Source organism: Gracilinanus agilis, chromosome 4 (assembly GCF_016433145.1).
Source record: "Gracilinanus agilis isolate LMUSP501 chromosome 4, AgileGrace, whole genome shotgun sequence".
NCBI classification, from domain to species: domain Eukaryota; kingdom Metazoa; phylum Chordata; class Mammalia; order Didelphimorphia; family Didelphidae; genus Gracilinanus; species Gracilinanus agilis.
This window is the reverse complement of record NC_058133.1, coordinates 206,977,309-206,993,308: the sequence shown is the minus strand read 5'-3', so window position 1 is coordinate 206,993,308 and position 16,000 is coordinate 206,977,309. Positions and strand designations below refer to the sequence as shown.

Sequence of the window (16,000 nt, the reverse complement as noted above, 5' to 3'; positions counted from 1 at the left end):
AGGGCGTCGAACGCCTTCCTACTCCAACTTCCTCTCCGCTCAATTATCCGGACAGTGAATGAAGGAGCCGGGTTCCGCAGCCTTAAGCTGGGGACATTTAAGGAACAGACAGAAGGCGAAAAGGCGGGTTTCAAGTGACTCCTATCCACATTCTAAAATGGCTTGGTTCCTTTAACAGACCGAACTAGTCTCCCCCATCTTCATCGATCTGGATTGGGTTGGATTCGTCAGGTCTGGGACTCCCGCTCTCCACTCCGAGTTTGGTCTCTGGTTGGTCTTCAGTCTTGGTGGTGGGGCGGGGCTTGGAGTAAATGGGGAGAGGAGGGGGGAATTTGGAGGAAAAGGGAGGGGATAGAAGCTCGCTAGGCCTAGAATGAGAGGATGGGTGGAGAGAGAGGCGGGACTAGCAGCCAGAGGCGGGAGGAGCCGGGCTGGGAGGTGAGGGGCGGGGCTAGGGTTGGCCCGAGGCCGGGGGCGGGAGGCGGGAGTGTAGACTGCCTGGGGGTTGGAGACGGAGCCCTGTGCCTGAGGCTGCAGCCGCTGCACAACTACCTGAGTCGGGCGATGAGTGAGGGATCCCGGGAGCGAGGTGAGTGAAACTGGATTGAGCTCGGCCGAGGCTAGAGGGCGAGCGGGCGCAGGGACCCGGGGGGCGACGGGGGTCGGGGGATAGGGGGCGGGGCGTCCCGTTGCACCAGCTGTGAGCAGCTGGAGCGGGTGGGAGGCCGTTCGGTTGCTAGCGCCGCCCTCCCCCTGCCGGGTCCCCGCACAGCTGGGCTGCCCGCGCGCCGCGGCGGCGGGGCGGGTGGGCAGGCGGCAGGCGGGTGCGCGCACTCTGGAGCCAGGTTGGAGCCGGGCCCGGGAGCAGGTGAGCTTCCCCCCTCCGGTGGGGCCCCGGGGAGGGCAAAGGAGGAGCCGCCGCTGAGACTGCGCTCCCTCCTCCCCTGGCCGAGGCCCCGAGGGGCTGCAGGCCGGGGCCGGCCGAGTTCTTGGCTTCTTCGCGCTCCAGGTGCCGGCGGGACGGCGCTGTCGGGCACTTGGCCGTTGGCCGTTCCTGCGGCGTGGCCAGTGGGGCTGCAGCCTGGAGCTCAAGGGGGCCCCTTGCGAGCCCAGAGCCCGGACTCGTTTTGCATCGCGTTCCCCCGCCCCCTGCAGCAGCTGCAGCCGCCGCCGCCGCTGCCAAGGGACCCTGCTCCTCCCCTCCTTCGGGCTGGCCGATCGGGTCTGGCCGTGACCCTTGCTGCACGCGGGGTCCAGCTGTCCATCCCCCGCCCTCCAGCGCTCCAGCCTGCCTGTCTGACCTGACGTCGGGCATAGGAACACAGAAAATAAACTACTAAAAAATACCTTGAGTTTTATGAATGGGCCTCAAGTGCCTGTTTCTGTTCGCAAGCTGACTTTGAGCTCCTAGGGAGGGACTGCAGAAAAGGTGTTACTTTTATATCTCTGTTTATCCCGTGCTCGTCCCTTCGCTCTTCTGGTGGAGAGGGAGGGAAAAGCTTATATTCTTTAACATGTACATTTGTTCGTGTGCCATTAAAAAGGTGAGGACTAGTTATAAAAACAAAACCCCTGACAGGAAAACTTAGAAATTAACAAGTGATATCGGGACGAGGCCTTCTATCAATCTGTTCGTTGTAGAATGATATAATATTTGAGACTTGAGGCTGCTTTTAAAGATTCAAATAGAGTTTTAGTAGGGCCAGAGAGATATATGAATTACAACTTAAAGTAGCCATAAATAGACTTTGCTAAATATAGACTGATTATAGAATTCGAGAAAATATGCAATCATTATTCAATATAATCTACTATATATTTCTCGTGCAGTTTTTGAAAAAATTTAGCATATAAACAGGTTGGTTACTCATCATCCGTTGTCATGGTTACCTGTCTTGAATCGTAAGGGCAAAGTCTCCTCTCTCCCTTCCCAAAGGCTTGGAGCCGTATTACTAGGTTCTGTACAGGCTTATGCATTGCTGAAATATGGCTCAAATTTGGAAGAAAAGTATGAGTGGATTTTTCCAAGTAGCTACAAGAATTAGAATGCACAAAGAATGAGTTTATAGTATGTTTGAAAATGTATTTTGCCAGAAGACTTTGAAGAAAAATATTTGAGGAAGAGACATTGGTTAAATTAGGAAACTTTATATATTGAGTGAAATTGGTGTCACTGAAGGGGAGTAGTGAAGAATCTAGGGGGAAAATCAGACATTTGGGATGACATTTTGCATATAATGGAATAGAGGACTTTTGAGAAGGTTCAAGCTATGCAGTTTTTGTACTTGAACAGGGGTAGCGATTGTATACCAGGCGCCTACTCTTTTGGAACAGCTGTTTCTCTCCATCAGATGACTTTTACCACGCCAATGCTTTTTGCTTATTTCATTGTTACTACCCAGATTCTTCAGAAGTTAATCCATCAAACTTCTGGAGAATATGTGATTTATTTAAAGCCGCAAGGATAAATTATATTAAATCATGTACTAAGTGGAAGGGCTCAGTCAGAATGAGTAAGACAGGGTCAGAAGTTTCATAAATTCATACATTTAGAGCTAGAAAGAGACCTTACACAGGGATTATCTATCCCAACCTCTCCATTTAATAATAATAATAATAATAACAATAATAATAATAACTATCATTTACATAGTGCTTTAAAGTTTGGTTATCTCATTTGAGCCTCACAACAATCCTTGGAGTTAAGTGCTATTATTATTCCCATTATACAGATAAGAAAACTGAGGCAGAGACATTAAATGGCTTGCCTAAAATCACAAAACTCTAGTGTCTGAGGACAAATTTGTACTCAAGTTTTATTGGGTCACCAAGGTACCGAAGAAGCAGAAGCCACAGGTGAGAGGTAAAGTGACTTACCCAAAGTCACATAGATAATCTAGTGAGCTACAGGTCCACCATCTTATGCTGTCTCTTCTCTATCATGTTAACTAAGCTAAATTGAGCAGATATTTATCTTCAGGAAAAAGTGATATCTTAATTGATGGAAACCAAGCGATACTGGTAGTGTGTTTCACAGAAAATTTTAATTAAATGGTGATAAATATGTGTGGGGTTGGGGGAGAAGCCTAATCTTATTTAAACCATGTTCTGTATTGGATCTACAAGCCAGTAGTTCTCTGAATAAAAGAGACACTTGAGTTGTATCCTTGATGAAGAATGGGAGTTACATACCTTCTCAAAATCTTGTTTGATTTTTCTACTTTTTTTTTTTAAACTTTACCTTTTTGCCTTAGTTACAACTCTAAGACAGAAAAGCAAGGGCTTGTCAAATGGGGTGAAGTGACTTGTCCAGGGCCACACAGGTAGGAAGTGCCTAAGGCCAGATTTGAACCTAGGACCTCCTAAGTCTAGGCCTGGTTCTCTATCCACTGTGCTACCTAAATGCCTCCTTGACTTTATACTCTCAATAGAACATCCATGCTGGTAAATATAACAATATAGAATGCCACATTTCCAGAAAGAAAGATAACTCCACAGGGCATGGTGGTTTGTTTTGTGTTGAAAAAGAAGTATAAGGCAAATCGGTGACTCAGTAGATAGGACCAGAGATGGGAGGCCTTGGGTTTAAATCTGGCCTTAGACACTTTCTAGCTGTGTGTCTCTGGGCAAGTCACTTGACCCCCAATACCCAGCCCTAACTGCTTTTCTTTCTTGGAACCAATACTTACTATTGATTCTAAGATAGAAGGTAAGTGGTTTAAAAAAAAAAAGTATCACCATGAAAACAAGGGAATGAAGGAAAACATAGAAATTGAAAGCTTATATTTGTATCTGCTTCAGTTTGTGTAATGATTTCTACCTACCTTACCCTTAGAATCAGAGGTTCCTGTCACATAAAGATTCTCTGAAGTTCAAATGGAGACTCCTTAATATTACTGACTTCTTGGGAAAGGTAGGCAGAAAACATTCCCAGTACATTCACTTTATGTAAATACAGTATGATAATTATAGCATTCATATAGCCATTTACGGTTTGCAAAGTGCAAGATATCTCATATCTCAAAGTGCAGATATCTCATATAAGCCTCAAAACAGCCTTGGGTAGGTGTTATTATTATCACCACTTTACAGGTAAAGAAATTGAGGAAGACAATGAAGTGACTTAGCCAGTGCACATCCAAGGCTACATTTTCACTCAGGCAGCTCCCTTTCTACTTTGCCATTTAGCTGCCCAAGAAAGAAACTGAAAGTCAAACCTTTCCTCTTGTAGATCACTTTGGGCATTGGGCTATATCTCACTAGCCTATATGCAGGTCCCATTCCAATTATTGACAATAAAATTCAGCAGCCCCATCTTGATACCTGTGCATAGCTAGCTTTTTAGGTGGACCTCTGCAGGCAGGGAGAAGTGGTTAGAACCTGACAGTGTGAATTTCTGGGAAATGTCCTTGAATAGATAAGTTTTCCTCCTACTCTGGGAGAAACTGGGGACTCAGGAGGTTGTGGTTTTTTTTTTTTTTTTCTTGCTAGAGTAACGCTGATAGCAGCAGCAGCAACAGCAGTGTCCCAGCTTGAACAGGTGACTTTGGGACTGTTGCCTTTGTACTTGTGGGAACCCCTGGTACTGCACTTACCTCTCCTTGAGAGGTCACCATGGGAGGGTAGCTGTTGATTTTCCTTTTGGGAGAATAGGTAACAGATATATTCTTCTCTCTTTTCTGTCCCCCACTCCCAATTAATTCCCAAGATTATTCTCTTTGGTAATGTTATTTTTCTGATTTCTGTGTTAGTAATTTGAATTTCTTTTGTTCGCTAGATGAGTTCATTTGATCTAAATGTTGTTGTTATATGCTACTTTATTTCTAAGTAGGAGGGTTTGGGTCAGGGGTGGGGTGCTGATAAGGGTTTGCATATTGGTATATAGATATAATGAAGGAACCCAATTTGCTTCTATTTCTTCAGCTGTTAAATAGGGATTATTAAGAGGAACAAATGTGAGAATATTGTAAAAGCACTTAACACAGTGCCTGGCACATGGTAGATGCTATGTAAATACTTATTTTCTTCCTCTTCCCTTTTTCCTGGGGGCTTAGAGTTAAAAATGAGAAGGAATCTTAAGGTTTTGATTAGGAATTTTTACAGGTTTCCCAAAAGGCTAGATCTAGGTATTCCTCCTTTTGCCCTAGACCAGTGATTCCCAAAGTGGGCACTACCGCTCCCTGGTGGGTGCTCCAGTGATCCAGGGAAGCGGTGATGGCCACAGATGCATTTATCTTTCTTATTAATTGCTATTAAAATTAAAAAAAATTAATTTCCAGGAGGCTAAGTAATATTTTTCTGGAAAGGGAGTGGTAGGCCAAAAAAGTTTGGGAACCACTGCCCTAGACTAAAAATGAGTCAGAGAGCCATCTTTGCTACCCAGGACAAGGTCTCACTCCTTCTCTGCCCCTGCCCCTATTTTCTCCCTCCTTCCCCCTTTTTCCAGAGACACCTCTTGGTGGTGGGGGTGGGAGTGGAGTTGAGGGTAATGACTAGAGGTTAGGGACTACTTAGTGGGAAGAGAGAGGATATCACTGCACCTGGCTGACAATGCTCACATTCCAAAGATGGGGGACAGAAGGAGGCTTGACTACATTTTTCCTCTTAGTGTTATCATTTACCTGAAGCTGATCAGCCATAGATGACCACAAAAAGCTATATACCCTGGGAAATAATGACTCTTCCTTGATATTGCTAGCTTCTCATTCTTTGCCTCTTTTTCCTGGCCCTCATTCATTTCCATGTTCATTTCATCCTCTCCAATGCTCACATATCATTGCTGGCTTTTCTCTTGAGTATCTCTGTGTTTGTTTTTGAGGGTCCAGGGATTCTCTGTTCTCTGCCTTTTAGAGTGGTACAATGGTTAAAAAATACAAAAGAATTATTATTTTGGAGCTGGGAGGAAAAAAATTGAGATATTATTTAGCCAGCCTCCTTCATTTTAAAATTCTATGTTACAACCCTGAGTTTATACATCTGAATGTAAATTGGGATATTTAGCAAATGTGTGAAACACCTGAAACAGCTGTAGAATTACTTCCTCTAAAATGGGTTAAATTACCAAAATTTTGTGGCAGATGGGAAAGTTTTCTATCATTAGCTATTTCAGCTTGACAGTGCTTTGATTCTATGACTGCACCCTCCACACCTCCACTTCCCCCCACCTATTCACCTATGTGTAAGAAGCTATAGTTTCAGGAATTAATTAGCAGTCAATATATAAAAAGGACTAACCAATGCAAAGAATATTTTCACTAGTACTGTAATAGTACTTGAAAGGGACCTTAGAAGTTATTTAGCTTCAACTTTTCAATCCTTTAGCCTTGAGTAATAAGCTAAATTTAAATGATATAGTAATAATACCTCCAAAGAGACCTACTCTAGTGCCTCACTTTGGCCCGGAAGTAGCTTTAGATTCTTAAAGGCTAAGCTGACAGAGCAGAAGTTCTGGCAGGTTCAGTCATTCTGTAAAAGCTTTGGGTCAGGCCACAGTAGCAGACTGAGTTTGTTTTCTGAGGACCAACTTAACTAATAATGGAGATAAACATCGCCAATAGACTGGTGTGATGGCGGTTTGGAGGTGGGGAAGAGATGGTATTACTATGGTAGCCCATGAAACCGATGTGTAAAGTAGCCTTCGGTCCCCCATCTGCTTCTGTAGTGATGGTTATGAGAATGGGGAGAAATGTATAGGAAAGCATAGTTGAGGAAGAAGGAATGAAAGAGGCCATGGGTTTGTAGGTTGCACAGGTGTCTCATGCTTTTATATCATATTTCTTTGAGAAAATAATTGATAAATGTCAGATGTGGAAAATTCCAAATAACATAACAGAAATTAAATAGCTTATATTGTAGTAGATGGAAAAAGACTTGTTATTGACTTGGAGGTTATCACTGCATCACTGGTCTGTACAATCAGACTATTGACTTGTTTGAGCTAAAATTAGACTTAGTAAAAGGCAAGAAGAAAGAATAATAATGAGAAAAAGATATGGCACATAATTGAACTATTTAAGCAAGTACTGACAACCAGAAATGGAAATAGACAACAGAAATGACATTGACACCAACTAAAATAATTTTATACAAAAACTTAACCAATATAAATTAATTGCCATACCAAAAGAGCCCAGAGAAAATGTTTATCAACAGAGATCTGACTTACTTACCAAATGGAATGAAGAAGCCAAAATCATTTTCAAGTTAGAATATAAACTTGTTTGGAAGCCTTACATTGAAGGATGTCTGTACAACTATGAGCAATATCATCTCATAAAGCAGAGACAAGCATCTTAAAACCAGTTTTTTAAAGAGAGCTTGGCAAGACATTCAACTAAGCAATGTCATTTCAAGGGCATTCAGGAACAAAAAGGGAAGGAATACTGCAGATAGAAGAAAAATAGAAAAGATTTGTAAAAATTATAACAGACTCTTCTCCCACATCAAAGTCAGTGGAATGAACATACCTGGACCCTGATGTCACAGTCCTAGATAAGCTTTTGGGGAATTAGAAATTGCATTATAAGGAACAAATAAAGGGAAAGCAAGTTTGATTGGACAAAGTCTATAGAGGAGATCTATATTGGAAATGACACAATTTAAGGGTACAGAGGACTCAATATCCAAAGTATTTGAAGGAGGAGCAGATACTAAAGGAATGGAAAAAATATTAGACCTTATTAATATCAAAAAAAGAAACTGAGAGAACATCAGTAACTATTGACCTATATGTTTTCCTATTTATACAAGACTTTGAGAATCATCTCTGCATAAATAGTTGGTCTTTTCATTGCAGGTACCACTAGAAAAAATACAAAAAAACCAAACTGGATAATTAATTTTGCCCAGAGTTGAAAGAGAAAAAGAATGTAGGCTGGATTTGCTTTGTGAAATTGCAAAACTCCTTTAATTGATCCCAGACTTCCGCAAAGCCTCATCTTTTTAATACCACCATGTTATATATTATACTGGTGTTGTATGGTAATGAGATGTGGAAAATACAACAATCTCCGAGAATTAAAAATGAATGTCATAGGGCACTGGAGGAGGCACATGATGGATATGAGCAGGTTACAACATTTAACCAATCAGTAACTTGAAAGAAGAATAGCACTATGAGATATCAAGAAATTAGATAAGAAGATAAGGGCTTCTGATTATAGGTGGGCATCCAGAGTGCTTTGAAGGTAACCTTATAAGCTCAGGAGAAATTGAGAATGTTAGGTGGACCTTTCTGTGTCAAACTTAGGGACTAGAGTTGAAGGAGATGGAGCAGGCACAGATCAATTGTGATAATTTTTGTTGGAGGGAACTTCCAAATTGATTAGATCACAGATCCATTTAAGAATAATAATAATAATGGACATTTATATGATGGTTTAAATTTTGCAAAATATTTTATGTATATTATTATCTTTGAGATTCACAGTGACCCAATGAGATAGATTCTATGGATGTTGTCACTCATTTTACAGATGAGCAAACTGGGGCTTAGAGCGGTGGTGAATGACTTCCTTTGTGCCACAGAAGCATCAGAGGTAGAATTCAAACGTAAGTCTTTCTGACTCCCACTCCAGAATTCTCTTAACTATACCATCTCGTGTTCTAAAAAGAAGTTAAATGGTCATTATCAGTATCAGTTAAATGTGAAATTTGAGACTGCTTAGTATTGTATTATGAATGTGTGTAAAATACCTAGGCATTTTTGTGAATCAATATTTGCAAAATCCCAGAGAATATGTAAATCAATAAATTTTATTGAATTGTTATATGTATGCATTTTCAGTTATGTGTTTTGCTTCTATTACTACCAGAAAGTATCTTTTTATTTGGTACATGGCTTTTCTGTTTATTTTGGGTTTTGTTGTTGTTATAAACCAAATAAATAACAAAAACAACCCAACACACATACCAAATAAAGAACAGAAACTTGCCACCCACACCTGGGTTTTAACTAAGGAGAACCAAACACATTCACAAAGAAAGACAGTAGTAACTCTTATTCTGAAGTTCTGCCACCTTTGAAACAGTATATACACACAGAGTTGTAATCGGTCTGGATATAGTTCTAGTTCTGCTGGTTTTACTCCCCCCTACCTCCCATAGATGCCTTTCCATATTTTCTTGTATGCTTCTTTTTGTTTCAAACCCTTACCTTCAATCTTAGTATTAGCTCTAAGATAGAAGAACGGCAAGAGTTAGGTGTTCCAGTTAAGTGACTTGCCCAGGATCATATAGCTAGGAAATGCCTGAGGACAGATTTTAACCTAGGTCCTTGAATGTTTCATTTTTATCCTTTTATGGCACTTAACTGTATTTTATATTAGTCTGTCATAATTTGTTCAGCTATTTTCCAATTTTCCAACATATATTGTTTCCAGTTTTTTTTTATTTTGCTATTACAAAAGGAACAACTAGGAAAATGGCAAATTACTTTCAAGATCTTTGCTAAGATAACTCCAAATGGGATCACGAAGAGTCAGATGTGACTGAGCAACAACGCCACATGGCCAGGCACGGTTCTAATTGTGCAGTTTACAATCTAATTACAGTGTACAAAAGGAAACTGTAAAGGATGGCAGACAAGGGGGTATGATGTTCCCCTGAGACCTAAGCAAAGCTGTTGATGGAAAATATTTTGGAGAGTTACCTGGAAAGTTCTGATCTGAGCTTTGATAAAATGAAGGCCTGGGGAGGACGTTAGTGCTCTACTCTCTAGCCTTCCTCTCAGAAGGGAGAAGAAACTGAGGGAGTTAAAGATGTTAAGTTTAGATTTCAGATGATAAGTTTATCCTGGGTGAGGCAAAATGTTTCTTAGAGACAAATGTTGATAGAACTGTTGATAGAAAGTGGAGAGTTACCTGGAAAATTCTGATCTGCTCCCTCCATGTAAAGGAAGGTTTTGGAAGGAGTTATTGCTCTTCCCTCTTTTCAGGTTCTTCATTCTTGTTTTAATACTTTCTCCAAAATGTTTGCACCAGTTGGCATTCTTACTAATGACATATTTGTGTGTCTATTTTTTCCCATATCCTTGCCAGCAATGGAGCTTATGTATTTTAAAAATCTTTACCATTCTGAGGTCATATCTTCAGGTTATAGGCATTTACATTTCTCTTATTAGGGAATTTGAATATCATTTCAGGTAATTTTGTTTTAGACAGTTTCTTTATGCCCCCTTGATTATTGATCCATGGGGAGGATGTGTTACTTATTAATCTCTTAGACACATATCACTTCCTTATTGTTTTTGGAGATCTGAATATTATCTGATTATATTTACCTAAAATATTTTCCCAATCATTTTCTTTCAATTTTTGCCCTATTTGTTGTATAAAATCCTTTTATATAATAAAACCCATCTATGGATTTTGTCCACAAGGATTTCTTTTATTGAGACAAATATATTATTCTTTTCTTTTTAAACATTACTTTTTATAAAATGTAGACCACTCATTCATTTAGAGTTCATTATAGTATATTGCATGAGGTGTATTCTACCCCCCCCTTTTGTTTTTTTCCTCTGTAACCATCCATTTTATCCAGCAGTATTTATTGAGTAGTGATTCCATTCTCAAGTGTTTTCTGATCTGGGGTTTATCAGGCAGTTTATAGTCTTTTATATTCTCTGGATTCTATTTTCTGGTTTTTGTGCTATTCTCTTAACCTATTTTTCTATTCTTTTTCCGTTTTATAATCTTAATAGCTAACATTTAAGCAGACTTTATATACACCTATATGTTATTTTTTAAAAACCCTTACCTTATGTCTTAGATTCAATATTAAATATTGGTTCTGAGGCTTCTGGGGTATGTATGGACAAAGCAAATTGGGGTTAAATCACTTGCCCAGGGTCACTCAGCCAGGAAGTAGCTGAGGCTACATTTGAACCCAGGACTTCTTTTCGCCAGGCTTGGCTCTCTACTCACTGAGCCCCCTAGCTGCCCCTAGGACTATACATTTTTTTTTTTTAAACCCTTGTACTTCGGTGTATTGTCTCATAGGTGGAAGATTGGTAAGGGTGGGCAATGGGGGTCAAGTGACTTGCCCAGGGTCACACAGCTGGGAAGTGGTTGAGGCTGGGTTTGAACCTAGGACCTCCTGTCTCTAGGCCTGACTCTCACTCCACTGAGCTACCCAGCTGCCCTTGGTCTATACATTTTAAAAAATGTATTCTTTTTTATTGTCATGGAAAACACACTTCCATATTGGCCGTGTTATAAGAGCACATTCCTATATAACCAATATAAAATAAAAAATATACTAACACAAAGGTCTATACATTTTTTAAAGAAGTATCTTACTTGGAGATGCCCTCAAATTATAGAGGCCAAGAAGTTAGCTTTATTTTTAAAGCCTTACCTTCTGTCTTAGAATTGATAGAGCAGTAAGGGCTAGGCAGTTGGGGTTAAATGACTTGCTCAGGGGCATAGAGCTAGGAGGTGTCTGAGATCAGGTTTGAACCCAGGACCTCCTGTCTCTAGGCTTGGCTCGGCTCACTTATCCACTGAGCCACCTAGCTACCCCTGAGTTTTTTTTTGTTTTTGTTTTTTATGTGGAAGATGGGCACTACTATAGCATCACCATTTTCTATTATGACTATTACTATTTATCAAAGCTAATTTTAATTTCATTAATTTGTTTCCTCTTAATTTTTGATACTTATTGTAGTATGTTGATTAATCTAGTTTCTGGTGAGTTTGCTTTGACTCCGCCTTCTGGATTAGTTATGTCCCTATTTTTTCTAGACCCAGCTCCTAAAATGCATCTATTCCCTAGGCTAGCAAGTAGTGTGGTTCTGGGTGTCTTCTGGGTACCTATTTTCCAGTCAGTTGCTCTAGGCCTATCCCTGACTTTCCACTACTTTCTGGTTCTCATTTGTAGCCCAGTTCCACTTCCAGTGTATCCTGTCAATCTCATTTGCCCTAGTCGTTTTCTCATTGTTTAACCCCCTTACATTGTGAACTCCTTAAAAGTCCTTAAAAGACTATCTTTTGCTTTTCTTTGTATTCTTAGCTTATTGACTGATTGCTTGCCACCTTGTGTGCCAGAAGCAGCCTTGGGGAAAATTAAGTTCAATTCAGTATTGACGAATTACCTACTATGTGCAAGCAGTGTTTCTCAAAGGGGTTGGGAAGCTTGGAATTGGAAAGATGCCTCTGACACATGACTGACTTTGTGATCCTGTGTCATTTGGCTTGGCTTCACAGGGTCCCAGAGAGTTCTGGGGCTATAGTAGGTAGAAGAGTTGCTGATAGATCTCTGTATTAATGAAATACAGATCCGAACCAAAGCAAGTTTGCAAGGCTCTGTGCTAGGAGCTAAGGATACAGACACAGGCCTCAAGAAACTTCACTTCTGCTGGAGGGACAGAGCATATACATATCTAAATATATACAAGATTATTGAAGGAGGTAGAGACAATTGGGGAAGCCTACATAGGAAAAGGATTCATGGAAAAGGTGGTACCTAAGCTGTACCTTGAAGTAAGCTAGAGATTCTAACTGTGAAGGAACTGCATTCAAGGCTGTGCAAAGTTTTAGCAATAATAGTTGGGGCTGCTAGGGAGCTCAGTGAATTGAGAACTAGGTCTAGAGGCATGAGGTCCTGGGTTCAAATTTGACCTCATACTTCCTAGCTGGATGATCCTGGGCAAGTCATTTCAGAGTTGTTACTGAGACAGAAAGTAAGAGTTAAAAAAATAATAGCAATACTTACCGTTTATGTAGTACCTACTGTGTGTCAGGCATTGTGGTAAATGCTTTATGGTTATCCCATTTAATCCTCACAATAACCCTGGGAGGTAGGTGCTATTATTGTTATCCTCATTTACAGATTATCCTCATTTACAAACTAAGGCAAACAACAATGAACTGATTTGTCCACTGTCAAACAGCTAGTTTGAGTCTGAGGCCGGATTTGAATTTATCTTTCTTCCTGAGTCCAAGCCCAGTGCTCTCTCCATTGTGCCATCTAGTAGGAGATGGAATGTTGAATTTGGAGAACAGCAAACAGGTCATGTCTCTGGCTTAGTAGAATTCTATTGGTGGCTTTTAGCCTTTAAAGGGAAAAAAACATCTCCCTACTTCCCAGGCCCTTAATCTCTATATCACCTCCATGGTTGCAAACTCTGGAAGCTAGCTTGGTCTTACAGTGTTTTTAAATGCACTTGCTCAAGGGAATTAGCCCAGAGATGCTTGGTCTGGATGGAACAAAATTCTGCTAAGATCTTCAATATCACCTGGAGAAGTTCTTGATATTTTCTAACAGTTGGAGACAACATAGCAAGAGAAATACCTTAAATTCTAAGACGATAAAGGATTTTAGATTAAAAAGTGATACCTTGAAGTGCTCTTGCAAGTAATCTTAAAGTATCTTAACTGAGAACCACATCATCCTGAGTTCTAATGACCATTTGCCATTTGGAATAGGTATAAACTTTTTCTCCTTAATTAGAAATCCTTTCTTGTGCCTAATGGAGTTTGAGGCAGTTTTCCCCAAGTTTATTTGTATTATTTTGTACTCGAAATGGAACATTTTAAGTCCTTGTGCTCAAAGTAATACCCTTATTATTGCAGCGTAGTCTGTATTAAGACCAATAACATGACACAGGATGAGTAATGCTTCTCTTTTTACCAAAGATTTTTAACTATTCTATGTATAAATTATGATACTAAAGTCAACATTTGAAAGAAATGCAGATCATTAATATGCTGATTGTTGTTTACTTATTCGAATTTAAGTAAGAAGGTAGAACAAAGTGTCATCACTTTTAGGACACCTTCCTCATTGTCATCCTCAAACACCATTAAGAAAACCATGCAGAACCTTCTTTACCTGCTAATAAGAAGAGCTAATGTGAAAGAAGAGCCTGGCATTGTGCTACACTCCTCACAAATATTAGCTCATTTGATCTTCACAACAACCCTGGGAGGGAGGTGCTGTTACTAGCCCCATTTTATTTTATTTTTTAAAAACTCTCTTACCTTCTGTCTTTGAATCAATACTAAGTAGTCGTTCTAAGGCAGAAGAATGATAAGGAGTAGACAGTTGGGGTTAAATGACTTGCCCAGGGTCACATAACTAGGAAGTGTCTGAAGACAGATTTGAACCCAGGGCCTCCCTTTATCGCTCTGTCCATGGCACTCCTGAGCTACCTCCTGAAACATATGTTGCCATTCACACATGAGAAATATGGTAGAAGAGAGACAAGTAACTATTATACTTCTTAAGGATAGGGGTTGTGGACTAGGCTGAGTGCTGCTATAGGGAGCTCCTGGAGAAGGAAACTTCTTCCCCTCTCACCCCCTAGCTGCTGGGGACATCCTGTTGCCTAGCACATTAAGAGGCTTAATGACTTGCCTGAGGCCACAGAGCTTCCTAGGCAAGTTTTCCTACAACTCTGTAGACTTTCAGTGATGGAGAACGCATTACTTCTCACGTCCATCAGTTCCACTTTCTGACAATTTTCTCAGGAAGTCTTTCCTAACAAAAATCTGCCTCCCTGTAACTTCCACCTATTGTTCACAGATGTGTTTTTTGAGGGCAAAGCAAAACAAGTCCAGGCCCTATTCCACATGACAACCCTTCTGTGCTCCCGCTAAAACTTTTCTTCTTCAGATTAAGTATCCTCTTCTTCCTTTATCTGCCCTTCTCCGACCTGATTTTGAGCCCTCTCCTCTCCCACCTGGGGCCACACCTCCTCTGCAAAAGTTGTAGATTGTGGTATTTCTTAAAATGGGGCTTGGACATTTGGAATGTTTTGTACACATATATGTTTTGTATGATTACAAATGTATTACTTTGGAGGAAGGAGAGAATTTGGAACTCAAAATTCTAGAAGATTAATGTTAAAAATTGTTTTTATGGGGGCAGTTAGGTGCCTCAGTGGATTGAGAGCCAGGTCTAGAGATGGAAGGTTCTGAGCTCAGATATAGGCTCAAAAACTTCCTACTGTGTGACTCAGGGCTTTAACCCCCATTACCCAACCCTTAGTGCTTTTCTGCCATGGAATCAATACATAGTATTACTTCTAAGACAGAAAGTAAGGATTCTTTTTAAAAATTATTTTTACTTGTAAATCGGGAAAATAAAATTTAAATATTTTTAAGATTTAAAAGATTTAAAGATTTATTATATATTATAAAGATTTATTAAAACAAATTTTAAAAAAAGATTTAAAAAAAATTTTTAAATAGAGCTTGGACAAGGCCTTAGAGCTCTCCATCTATGAGCCTGTAGTGCCAAGAATTGGACATGATGTTCCAGCTGATGTCTAACTAGGGCCAGTGTACAGCAGATCTGTCTATTCTTCCTTTGGTTTTTCATTATCATATCTAGGTAACTCATACTGACTTTGCAAAATTCCTGAGTTTTCCCAGCCTGGCTTATGATTTTGTCATAGAGGGCAAAATTGGAGTCTGTTGTCAGACTAGCAGGGTAAAGTATCTCCACTGAGATGTCAGGGCCCGTAGGGCATAGACTGTTATATTTTTGCCTGGGTCCCAAGTGTCTAACATAGGGCCTCCTTTGCATTTAGCACTTAAATGCTGAATTGAGTTGTTAGAACAAGTTCCCACTTATTTGTGTGCCTTTAGAATTTAATATCTGACTCAAAATGATGAGAGACTTTCAGGGATAACCCTACCTTACAGGGAAAAGTAATCTGATAGGATAAATGATTTAATTTAGGCCTTTGGCTATTTATAGACAAGTCAGTGAAGGATTTTATGAACCCAGATAGATATCATAGTAAAAACTGATTTTGTACAATGTTTGTGGAATGTGACTAAGCCTGAACAATGTCTGTTATAGTTCCTCGATTTTTAGAATCCTTTTGGTGAATTTGTCGGTGTTTAAAATTTTATCACCAGACAGTGAAATCTCACACAGAGCTGTGGAGGGGAAGAGCTCTTGGATTAAAAGTATTCTGGATTACTACAAGAACTTGTGTTGGCAGTCAGTTGTCATGTATAGATAGTTCTTATGCAAAATGACCTTTACC

The 16,000-nt window shown here is 40.1% G+C and overlaps 1 protein-coding gene across 1 annotated transcript in view; it reads left to right on the top strand.

Moving 5' to 3' along the window:
* Positions 1 to 8,479: 8,479 nt before the first annotated feature.
* TEX2 (testis expressed 2) overlaps positions 8,480 to 16,000 on the top strand; it is a 149,057-nt gene continuing 141,536 nt past the window's right edge. The window contains exon 1 of the mRNA XM_044673531.1: positions 8,480 to 8,550. The gene's annotated coding sequence lies outside the window, so the exon portion shown is untranslated. The remainder of the gene's footprint in view (positions 8,551 to 16,000) is intronic.